General features: G+C 38.9%; 1 long non-coding RNA gene across 1 annotated transcript in view; it reads left to right on the plus strand.

The window, feature by feature from the left end:
• LOC117087310 overlaps positions 1 to 13,153 on the plus strand; it is a 41,049-nt gene that overhangs the window by 2,643 nt on the left and 25,253 nt on the right. The window contains exon 2 of the long non-coding RNA XR_004438754.1: positions 6,898 to 7,048. This is a non-coding gene — a long non-coding RNA (uncharacterized LOC117087310). The remainder of the gene's footprint in view (positions 1 to 6,897; positions 7,049 to 13,153) is intronic.

The following is a 13,153-nucleotide window of genomic DNA, read 5'->3' on the forward strand; positions in this document are numbered from 1 at the left end:
TGTATTCTGTAAATTGTATTCATACTGTTTTAGTTCTAGGACTGCCCTAACAAATTATCACAAACTGGGTGACTTACAACAAACAGAAATGTAGTCTCACATAGCTCTGGAGGCCGGAAGTCTGAAATCAAGATGTATTCAGGGCCACGCTCTCTCCGAGACTCTGAGGAAGAATCCTTGCTTGGCCCTAACGGCTGCTGGGGATTCTGGTATTCCTTGGCTTGCTGCAGCATAGCTCCAATCTCTGCCTCTACTGTCACGGGATGCTGTCCTCTGTGTGTCCCTGTGTCATGTGGCCTACTTATAAGGACACCAGTCATTGGGATTAAGGCCCTCTTCAACCCAGTATGCCTTCATCTAAATTTAATTACATATGCAAAGATCCTACTTCCAAATAAGATCACATTCTGAGGTTCCAGGTCAATGTGTATTTTGGAAGGACACTTATTCAACCAAGTACACATAGCTAGCAGAAAGTTTAATTTTATGGCCCAGCCTAGATCGAAAGTTCATGGATTACTAATAAAATGGCTCAAATCAAGGTAACTGACAACATCTGATACTGACAAGGATTCAGAGCTATAATACATTGCTGGACTATCATACACTACTGGTGGGAATAGACTTCCACTATGGAAGTCAGTTTTGAAGTTTCTTATAAAGTTAAATTTACACATAACATACAACCCAGCAATCTCACTCCTGGGTATTTATCTAAGAGAAACAAAGACAGATGTCCACTGAAAAACCTATCAACAAGTTTTTACAGCACCTTTATTCATAATCATGAAAAGCTAGAAACCAATGTCCCTCAACTAGTGAATAAACAAATTGTAGTGTGTCTGTAAATGGATACTGTTTGGCAATAAGAAGGAATACAGAACTGATGCATGCAACAACATGGATGAATCTCAAAAGCATTTTTCTAGGTGAACGAAGCCAGACACAAATGGTCATACACTGTATGATTCCGTTTATATAATATTCTAGAAAGGGAAAAACAATGGAAATAGAAACCAGATCAGCAGTTGCCAAGGAACTGGGGGTGAGGGGAGGGGATTGGCTAGAAAGGGGCACAAATAATTTTTTTTTGTGGTAGAATTTTGATTACTTTTGTACTCACATCACTAAGTTTGTCAAAATTCAGAGAACTATGTGCCTAAAAATGTTTAATTTTATTGTGTGGAAATTATACCTCAGTAAACAGCAGCAACAATAAAAAAACCCTACCCTGCGATAATACCTCACACCTCACCAAAGTTCACGAATTAGTGCTAGTGGGTGTTTGACTCTCAGTGGCCTTTTCCTGTGTGTATAGGTGCATACCAGTTCTTCCTGCAGGATGTGAGCGCTTGCAAGTGCAGGAGCTCCACGAGGCCTGCTCTGCTGGCTGTCATTCCTTTTGCCTCACGAATGAAGTCAGGAAACGATGAAGCAATACCAAAACAAGGCAAAACTATTATTTTCTTTTTCTTTTCTTTCTTTCTTTTTTCAAGCTAGAGTCTTGCTCTGTCACCACCCAGGCTGGAGTGCAGTGGTGTGATCTTGGGTCACTGCAACCTCCGCCTCTTGATTCAAGCAATTCTCCTGCCTCGGCTTCCCGAGTAGCTGGGATTACAGACAGGCGCCACCACACCAGGCTAAGTTTTATATTTTGCAGAATACAAGGTCAGGAGTTCGAGACCAGCCTGGCCAACATGGTGAAACCCTGTCTCTACTACAAATATGTTCTAGGCTATAACTGAATGTCATTTGTTGAATAACTAACTCAGTGCAGGATGAAGTAATACAGCAGGAGAGACAGTCGTCTTTTGGTATTTGGTTTGAGGCCTATTTTGTAAGACATAGTCTCAGGAGCCAAATACGAAACTGCACATGTGTTTGTGGTGTCCGGGGTGAAAACATTTTGTTAAAACCACATTCTCAGTTCTTTGTAAAGCACATAACACCCCTTAGGTGCCTGAACATACTCAGTTTAACATCACTATTTAAAAAAGTATTGGCTCCTTATGGGTATTGTAATTCTGTAAATTTACTAGCAGCAGGGGAGGACCTAAAAATATTGTCCTCCATCCAGATCAAAAATACATGTTTCCACTCTAGGTATTTGCATTTAAGATGTAAATGTAAATATTCTTCACAACAATTTTGTAGCTTGAGGTTGCACCAAGGAATTCTTTGGTAAGTATGAATCTTTATGAACAAGCCAACCAGGCAGCAACTGCTTTACGCCTTTAAGGCGTTCTTGGCAGCGAAGGGGCGGGGTAATGTCATAGGAGGGTTCTCTCTGCCCAATTCCTGGATGGTTGCAATTTCATAATTGGAAATTAATCTCTTAGCCTTAAGGCTTTTCTCCTAGGAGCGATGTCATATACACAATTTATTAGCTATTTATGTACACGTGTATGACTAAGGTTGTCTGATTTGCTCCAGTTTGCATAATTGGTTGGGGAGAAAAGCCCTTGGAAGAATGCAGGTGGGTATTGTCTTTTAAAGGTTAGTAAATAGAGGGGACAGCTCTAGAGGAAAGTGAAAACAGAAAAAGGAAGGGAAGCAAACTCCAAGCTGGCATCCCTCATAATTTGCTCAAAGCTAGTCCTGTTCTTTGCCCATCATTAAGCAGCAGATCACTGTAGGGAAGTACGAAGTCATAGGCAACAGAGGAACCTGGCTTATGAAGGTGCTCTGATTTGACCTTTGTAAAATTTTGAATAGCCTTTCATCTCGCAAATGCATATAATGTATAAAATCCTTGAGAGCTTTGCTATTCTTCTAGTCACTTTCATCCTCACTCCTCCACACGTGTTGTTACCTGTTGTCTGATTCCACAAAGGACTCCATCCTCCCACACCTTGCTTGGGCAATCTCCTGGCCTATATACTTCTCTGCTTTCTAATGAGAACCCTATTTTGTAGGAAAATACATTCAGTGTAAAAAGATTTATGCTAATCTACTAATCTATTCTTGCTGGGACATGTTACATGTTGGGGTTCTTCGGCCAGAGTTAGCTGTGCTAGTCATGGTGATGGGGCTGTTTTAAAATAAGAGGCTGATTTAACCTGTTATTTTATTTTTGAGATGCAGTCTCCCTCTGTTAGCCCAGGCTGGAGTATAGTGGTGAGATCTTGGCTTACTGCAACCTCTGCCTCCTGGGTTCAAGCGATTCTCCTGCCTTAGCCTTCCGAGTAGCTGGGATTTTAACCTGTTATTGTTTTAAAAAAACAAAGCAGGTTTATTTGTGATTTGCTTAACATAAAATGAAATGTGATTCATTTGATATAAATTTATCGATTTGAATTATACGATTCAGGGTTAACTGGCCATTTTAAGGCCTCATTGGCCTGTTTAAACCAAGTGATATAACTGAGAATGAATATCTGTGGAATCGCTGAAACGTCCATTTATTCACAGGGTAAAAATTGAGTCATGATTCTATTTTACACTCGTATTGTGCTTGCTAGTTTTTGAAACCAATTTTGAAGACAGTCAACAGCATTACTGAGTTCATTTCTCATGGACACGCACTATGCTCAGTGAGAATTGGTGGCTTAACCAAAGCTGCATATCTAAACATTTGAAATCAGAGAAAAATAGAATAAGTTCTACAAGAGAGGAACAAACAAAAGTGATATAGAAATGCATGGCACAGAGAAATTAGCTCTGACTGAAGAAGACATGGGTGTTCCACTGCAGAGGTGGGAATGGAGAGTCTGGTGTTGAGTCAGAGCCTTGGAAGATGGTGGGATTTCAATGAAGTAGATGAAACAGAGAAGACTGTAAGAACGTGCACCTGGTGAGAGGGCCCAGGTGTGCTTGTGGAGGGCCTAGGAAAACTGAGGAATTTGGGGTCAGTCCTGTGGGCAGTGGGGGGCAGTTGAAGGTTCTTGAGGAGGGGCATGACATGACCAGAGCCATGAAGATAATTTCTGAATCACAAGTGGTGCGAGGTGGCACAGTAGTTTAGCACTTTGCATTTATTTAATATCAGTGTGTAATTGATATTGAAATTAATACTGCTTCTTTGACTATCTCCTTTGGCAGAAACTACATTGTCATACCATACCCAGGCTAACCCATTCTTATGACCTTTCTACTGAAAAATGTAAAGTACCTTGGCTTTTTGTTTAGTGCATATTGAGAGGCAGAGAGCATTTCTCTTCTTGTTTCTTCTTGGCAACATCTGTTAGCCTATTCCTAATGCACTGTGTGGCATAGCTTATTAGGTTGTGTTTTTGGTGTTACCCCAATTTTGGGCTATGAACCTGTCATTAAAACACAGCCCTGTGAGTCAGAAAAAATAGACATGTTAGTGTGAATGGATGTATACTTTCTGGTCATTTAGAGAGGTGACATCATTGTCATATGCTCTAAGTATGTTTGCAATATTTTGTTAATCACAAAGTGAATAGTGAAGGGGATGGTGTGCAAGACAAGGGAAAAAGATGGGGGGCATTTCAAAACTTGCCAGAGTGTGTAGTATAATTTCATTGAAAAAAAATGATAACAAATCAACTCCACTAAGCAACTGTATGTAGGAGTAGGAAGAGTAGAAAAGAGATGGGTGTCAGAGAGACAATTGCAAAGCTAGAAAAATGGTCTGTATGGGTGGTGAAGGTATTATAGTATGAAATGGAGTAAATAACAATGTTATTAGAATTATAATAACAATGCTTATTAATTATAATAGCAATGCTTATGATTTAATTAATTAATAACTATTAATTAACCAAATAGCAGACACTGTGCCGAGCAACACATACTCCTTCTATCACTTAGTTCTTATCATAACCCTGTGAAATACAAATGAGTCTTTTCCTATGCCAGCTCAGGAAAGAAAATCCCAGAGAGATTAACTCACTGAAGATCACTCAACTAGTCAATAGCAGAACTAGACTGTTCATTAACCTCAGTAAGACCCAAAGGGGGGACACGAGAGAGACATTCTGGGGACAAGCTTGATCTTCAGACTGACACAAACTTAGGTCCATAGAAACCATGCCCTGGGGGTTACTGACAAGTAGTCTGTGAACTTCATGTCAGAGTCGGGGATTCCAGATTTCTCCAGGAGGTCCTCAATGGTGGAATCAGAACAGTGGAGGGCACAGTAGAGGAGTAATTAAGCCCAGTTTTGGATCCATGAAGGGAAGATTTAGTATTTTGCCAGCCAGTGGAATAACTCATTTCTGTTATCAGGATATGTGGGGATAGGGAGCTCTCGCAGCCTCTTCCTTCAACAGTCAGTAAACAGAAATGGTGCGAGAGAGACAAGCAAACAAGACTGGAGTTGCCATCCAGAGACGGGCACCCCCGTGGTGGACATGGACCTTGAAATTAAAATGACCTTGGTTGAGGATGGCTGCTCAGTATTGAAATAAAAGGTAGAAAGGTTCACGAGTAGGGATTTGAAAACCTGAAAGGGTGGTTTATAGGAGGAAGCATGGGCATCAATAGTCAAGGCAGCACAATCGTGACAGAACTGAGAGTGAGAGCCCTGGACTGCCTAAGTGAGGAAGTCAATTCCAAACTATTTAAAACTAAGGTGAGTAGCTGCTGTGATCCTAGCCCTGTGATGGGAACAGAGAAAGCTGGATACAGGGAGGCGTAAGATATACTTCCTGAGTCCAAAGGGATGGAAACACTGCTTAGGGAGATGACACAAATGCACATGAAATCATTACAAACGGAACAAACTTGTATTTAATCAAACACTAAATTGATGCTTTATGAAGGTCTCATTTTTGTTTGGGGGAGGAGTTATTCTCTCAATGTCTGAATGCTCAATAACATTCTGCCTTCCCAGTTCGCCCTGTTTTCACTTCCCTTAAGCTGCTATGGGCTCTTTTCTTTTAGGAGATTCCACTACTAATGAATGCTTTGAAGAAATAGTATTAGTTTAGAGCGGAACAATGATGGTCACAGGACTGTCTTGGGAGGGGTTTGGGGCTAGCTCCCATAATCTTCTTTATTACTTGTATAAAATCTCTGTATAGAGCTTTGGGCAGAGCTTTGAGCAGCACACTTGATTGCCCACTTTGTATGGAAGGAAAAGTGACCTTAGGTAGAAATAGGTAGTGATGAATGATTTGGCTAGTTTGTTCAGGGCCTGAAAGGACTAGAATGGGAAGAATGAGGACAAGGAGGCAGGGGAAAGAGATATGTGGGCCCTATAGATAGTGGGCACCAGTATGCAGATCTGTCTGTCTTGTGGTGATGCTCAGCAAGCCTCTTTTGCAGAAGGGGATCTCAACCATCAGGTGGACAAGATGAGTAAACCTGTGGATGTCAGCCAATATTTTTCTTCCTGGTTATTGCAGTACCAGTGCAAGTTGGCATTCAATGGTGGCAGGAATAGAAGTATGCAAACACCTAACAGAATGGGATTCAGTTCACAAAGGGCTTATCTAGCCAGTGCTGAATGTCAGCCTCAGAGACTGATGCTAACCCCTCAGTTGAGGAAAATAGCAGCATTGTCCTTACCAGAGGTTACATCTGCACCAAATATGAATCAACACTTCAGCATGCCTGATCTATCAATATGGGATCTCACAACATTTCTTCAGATAAGGGACCAATTTTGCTGCAAAGGATATAGAGCAATGATTACAGGATTCACTGGTTCCACCATATATCCCATCACCCAGAAGCAGCTGACTAGCTGAATGATGCAGTGGACTTAAACGCTCAGTTAAGTGGCCCTCTCCGAGAACACATTCTGAAGGTTAGAGCATGGTCCTCAGTTTGGGGGTATATGCATTGAAATAAGAACTGATATATGGTGCTCTGTCCTTAATGGCTAGAAAACACAGGTCTGGTAACCAAGGAAATAGAAGTGATCCCTACATGATCATCCCCAGTGACCTATTTGTGAAATTTGTTCTTCCTATCTTCTAACCTTAGGCTCTGTTAGGTTAGAGAACATCGTTCCCAGTAAGGGCTATGTCTCCACCAGCGAAGTGAGGATTCTACTGAATTTGAAGCTGGGTCTGCCACCTGGCCACCTTGGACTCCTCATGCCAGTGGATCAGAAGGGCGTTACAGTAATGTTGGGGTAAGTAACCTGCTTTTCTTGAGAGGAGAGGGTTGATACTACATAATGGGAACAGGGAGGAATATGCTTACTTGTATATCTTCTATCTCTTTATTCTTCTGATTGCTGAGAGATTGCCTCTTTGTCTGATTTTCTAATTCACGAATTTATTCTTTAGCTGTTTCTGTCCTTTCTTTAACCCATCTTTGGTGTAGTTTTTCAGTTATTATACCTCATATATTTTCATTTTTAATGATTTTTTATTCTTATTATTACTAATAGCTTGTTACATCTCTTTAAGTATATTTATCATGTTTACATAAAATTCTTATTCTATCTCTTTTAACACTTTTGTTTCAAATGGTATATCTTAAAGATTTTTGGATTTTTTGAGGTAGTTTTAAATTGCACTATTATTTTTGATTTTTAATTTAGGTTTCTCTTTAAATGTTTTAATAAATAGAGTGGAAGGGCCAAAAGCCAGGTCCTAGCCTAGGCTAAGTTATCCTGATACATTTAAGGATAAGTTAGAGTCTAATGCCTGAGGGCAGATGCTTATTTCTACAGACTGTCTTTCAAGGTTCTCAAACTCCTATCCACAGATCTTTCCACCATTTAAAATTAGTTCTTGTGTGTGGTGTGAAATAGAATGTAAGTGCAGACAGGAGTCTAAGTTTAAAAAAATTTTTTTTATGGATAGCCAATTGTTCCAGTACCATTTGTTAAAAGGTATTTTCTTTGCTTTAAATTGCTTTGGTTCCTTTATCATAAACAATTTACTTTATAAGTATGGATCTACTTCCGGCCTCTCAATTCTAGCTCATTGATCTGTTTGTCTATCTTCTTGTCAATACTACACTGTCCTGATTAACAAAGCTTTGTAGTAAGTCTTGATGTGAGGTAGTGTGAGTTCTCCAATACTGCTCTTTCTCAAAATTGTTTTGACTATTCTAGGTCCTTTGTCTTTTCATATGAATGTTAAAATCAGCTTTTCTATGATCCTTTTTCTATTCTTTTTATATAAAAATGCTGGTCTGGCATGTGATTGGGATGACAGCAGATCTACATACCAATTTAGGGAGAACATTCAAGTTTACAATATTAAGTATTCTGGTGCATGAACATGGGAAATGTCTCCAGTTTTCAAAATGAGCAAATTGAGGTTTAGAAAGTCTAAATGACTTGATAGGGTTATAGACCTGAAAGCAGCAGAAGCTTTTTAAATCTGTTTACAATTAATTGACTCACCAGAATGGCCTACACTCTTCTTTTCCTCTGCAAATCACATTAACTGCTACCCCATGGCATTGTAAACTTTTTTGGCTAATCTATTTCTGTCTAACACGTCTGCTTCTGCCAGATACATTTTAGAATTATCTAGAGTCAGTTGTGTTTTTTCTAGTATCTAGTTTTTGAAATAGTGTTTGTTGTTAGAATTAAATAATTTCAATAGTACATATTATAACCTAGCAATTCCATTTTTAAAAAATTTATCGTGTCAGAGATGAACAAAAATATTTTGATATGACAATATTTATCATAGTCTTAAAACTAATACTCCCTACTAGGAAACAGTCTAAGTGTCTCATAAAAGGAAATGATTAAGAACATTTGGTATTTTTATATGATGGCTATTATTCAGCCATTATAAACCACATATTTAAAGAATGTTTGGCTGGGTGCGGTGGCTCAAGCCTGTAATCCCAGCACTTTGGGAGGCTGAGGTGGGTGGATCACGAGGTCAGGAGATTGAGACCATCCTGGCTAACACGGTGAAACCCCATCTCTACTAAAAAATACAAAAAAATTAGCCGGACATGGTGGCGGGTGCCTGTAGTCCCAGCTATTCGGGAGGCTGAGGCAGGAGAATGGCGTGAACTCGGGAGGTGGAGCTTGCAGTGAGCCAAGATCGCACCACTGTACTCCAGCCTGGGTGACAGAGTGAGACTCCATCTCAAAAAAAAAAAAAAAAAACCAAAAAAAAAAAACAAAAAACAAAGAATGTTTAATAATATGTGGGAATTCCTATGATAAAATATTTGAAGAGAAAAGCAGGATATACAGCTATACAGCTGCTTTTTGACTTAAAGTGGGGTTACATCCTGATAAACCCATCATAAGTTGAAAATATCGTAAGAGGAAAATGGATTTAATACACCTAGCCTACCCTACTTTAAATGTGCTCAGAACATTTATATTAGCCTATGATATAAATGATTAGTTGGGCAAAATCATCTCTCAAATACTGTTTTGTAGTAAGGTAACAAATATCTCATGCAATTTGTTGAATACTATACTGAAAATGAAAAACAGTGTTTGTATGGGTACTTGAAGTATAATTTATTCTGAATGCATTTCACTTCTGTAACATCATAAAATCAAAAAAAAGTAAGTCAAGGGCCATCTGTACATGTATAGAAGAATCCTGGTATTTACAATATTCCTGAATTTGCTACTCTTGCCTGTGTAGCATCCTGTGATCTCTCTTGTTATTTCCGGGGCATATTTCCACAATCACTTCAATTCTCTGTGTAAGAGACACATATGGCAAAGACGGCATACATACAAATGCTGACTTTATATTCCTTCACCCCCAGTGACTTTGTCACAAGGCAATTCTGTTGTAATTGAACCAGGTTAGGGGTGTGATGGGAGACTGGTGTATGTCCTGGAATCCAAAGGCACAAAGGCATGAGAACCAGGAACTTCAATGTCCAAGGGCAGGACGAGATGAATGTCCCAGTTCATAAAGACTGGAAAGAGGAAAATTTGTCTTTCTCTGCCTTATGTTCTATTTGAGCCCTGATTGGATTGGAGACTAAGTGTCTTTACTTAGTCTAACAATTCAAAATGCTAATCTCTTCTGGAGATACTCTCACAGACACACCCAGAAATAATGTTTCAGCAGCTACCTGGGCATCCCTAACCCAGTCAAGTTGACACATAAAATTAACCACCACACCCATAAAGTGCTTTCAGAACTCTGACCTCATCCTATGCCTTTTAGATGCTATTCTCTCTCCCTCATACCATGTTTTTTGTTCTGCTATGTAGTTTGTGAAAAACAATTTTCTTAACTCCCATGATTAAGGCCATTTCATGGCATTTAATTTCCCCTATGGTATCTTACCATCATTGGGTAGAACATCCAGTGTGATGTGTTTCATACCGCAGAGCTGGCCATATAGATTTTTGTTTTTACAAGTGATGCTAGATAAATCCTGTGGCATTTTAGATAACAGCTGTATGACCCTATTGTTCACATTCAAATGATGAATTATCTTCCCCGATATAACAATGAGGAAATATCCCCCAAAATAAGCAGGACCAACTTTATCCCAGGATTCTCATATCTCCTATTCATTTGTTCATAATTTCCCAGATAAATTAGATGTATTATTTGAATGCTTATAACATCAGACTTAGAAAGACAAAGAATCTATGCTTAGAGGAAGGTAAAAATGAAATTGGGGCATAAGTAATGCTCACACATGAAAAGAGGTGAGTTATTCAGTACAGCCACTGGCTTGATAAGATAGAAGAAACTTCATGGGTACTATCTGATAAGGACTAAGTAAAGAAACTGGCAAAGATTGTGAGCATTTTAATGGGACATGGTGTGGGGTAAGTGGATTTGATGCTGTATTTTCCCTACTGCTTTAGCTCTTAGGTTGTGCAAATGTCTATTATAAAAAAAAGTATGACTACAGTATAAATTCACCAAGGAGTCATGTGGAATCCCGAAAGTGACCTGGATGTGATCTTCTGACTACATTCCATTCCTGTTCCTCCACACTGGCAGTATTCCAGGACCTGAAAAACATGACTTGCTGTGGAACTTGGCAAAATCCCCCTGGAGGAAGCTACTAGTCATCGATTCAAAGTGGACAGAAAGTCTGCTTCAAACACTTGCTTAAGCAGTTTCCCTCTTATTAATTTATTTAGTTCTTACAATGATCCAGTGAAGTAGGTACCACCATCCATCTCGTTTTATGTATGAAGAAACTGGCCTAGGGATATTAAACTATTAACAGATATAAATTCTAACCTAGAAATTCCATTTACAAAATTATTCTGTCAGAGAGGGGAATAAAGATTTTAGTATGATAATATTGATTATTGTCTTATTACTAATACTCTCCATTGAGAAACAACCTAAGTGTCTCCAAAAAAAAAGAAATTATTAAGAACATTTGGTATTTTTATATTATGGCTACTATTCAGCCATTATAACTTGCCTAGTTCACACAGCTAAAAGCTGTCAGAGCTGGAGTTTGAACCTAGAAATTTCTTTTTTGTAAAGTCCACACTTTTAACTATAGCCTGTCTCCAATTATATGTGATATATCATATGATACTAATAGCACAAAGAAAAATTTTAAAGAAATTTATTAGCTTGCATTTTATCTGTCTATTTACAGTTGCAATGTTTTCTTCTTTCTTGAAATGCCTAGTTCTCAATTTAGCAATATCCTGGGGATGAATTTAGGAATCCCATAATCCCATTGCTATATATTTTACTTGGACTTACTACTTACAGCAAAATACTAAAAATACAATAGGGCAAGATATATTATTCTCTGTTGTTAAGCCATGTAGTCCAGTGAAAAGGAAATCAAGAAATATAATCTTAATTCCTTCTATAATATTTCCCCTCATTCCTGAGCAAGCGTGGTGCTTCCAGAAAAGCAATCATATTCGCAGCTATAGGTGAAGTAACCTAGGAGAGAAATTTAGCCTGGATGCTTCCTTGTGATGCTTTGCCTGACTATTTCCTTCAAAGTTTTAGGAACCAAACTCGGAGTCCCTTCCTCCAGGAAGCCCCTTCCTCCCTCAGCTCTGCCTGATTATGTGCCACTCCTCCACACTCCCAGAGCGCTCTGCACTCTTCCGTCATTGCACTTGTACTGTAATTGTTGGTTTATATGCCGAGGAACTGAGACTGAGCCTGACGAACTGCGCATGCCCAAGAGCTGCCCAGTAAAGTTTACTAAATGAATGGATGAGTGAATGAGGGGATGCAGAGGACAGGAGAATGGAGAGATCCAGAGTTAAATTACCGTATTGGGTTTTAAACTTTGGTGTCTCTAAGGACAAGGACTATGCTTCATTCATAGCACCAGGCTTGGCACATTAGCCTTGTTCAATGCTCTGGGATAATTGTTGTTTAATATGCGAGGATGAAACTGTCACTATGTTAGATAAGGTGTATATATGAATGGTTTGCCTCAGGTGGCAGCTATGCCTTCCCAGCAGCTTTTCTACCAGCTCTTTTTATTCTTAGTAAAAATATCGGAAATGTTTCCAAGATGAGAGGTTGACATGTTTGACAGAATGAATTTTGGAAAGAACAACTTACATCTGGATAATAATGAATAGCCCAGTTCATCCTGTATTTGGAGAAGTAGTGAGAGGAGAAATTAAAAAGACAGTTGTGGAATGGTCTAATAGCCAGTCAGGCTGACTAATTTGTATTTTGTCCTGGAGACAAAAAAGATCCAAAGAAAGCTGTTGAGTTATAAAATAACAAGAGCCCATATTTACTATAAGAGAGATTTTTTTAAAAGACACTTAAATGAGTTTATTATCTGTTTGAAATGTATCCTTAAGGTGCTGGATTTGGTAACTCTATTGGTAACCACTTTATTTCACCTTAAGAAATGTCTCAGTGCTTGGCATATTGTAGGAACTCAATAAATATGAGTGCATGAATGACATCAGAAAATTACCTACTGCAATAAATAAATAAACAAATTCACCACCAAATATGGTGGCCTGCACCTGTAGTCCCAGTTACTTGAGAGGCTGAGGTGAGAGGATTACTTGAGCCCAGGAATTGAAACCCAGCCTGGACAACATAGTGAGACCCCCACGTCAAACGAAACAAAACAAAACAATTTTTAATAAGCCTGTTGCTATAAAAAAATCAGAGGAATAATGTTAATGTGTTTTTTGACCAAAAAGATAGAGTAAATAGGAAATGTAAGCTCAGTTTGATAATCTGAAGATAAATCTGATCAGTGATATATCAAGCCAGGAAAGGAAGGACAGTATCAGTCAGCGAACGTTTTCTGTTACAGCCAAGTAGTAAATAATAAGCTATGCAGACCACATACTGTCTCTATT

This window comes from Trachypithecus francoisi, unplaced genomic scaffold, assembly GCF_009764315.1.
Source record: "Trachypithecus francoisi isolate TF-2019V2 unplaced genomic scaffold, Tfra_2.0 Lachesis_group10, whole genome shotgun sequence".
NCBI lineage: Eukaryota > Metazoa > Chordata > Mammalia > Primates > Cercopithecidae > Trachypithecus > Trachypithecus francoisi.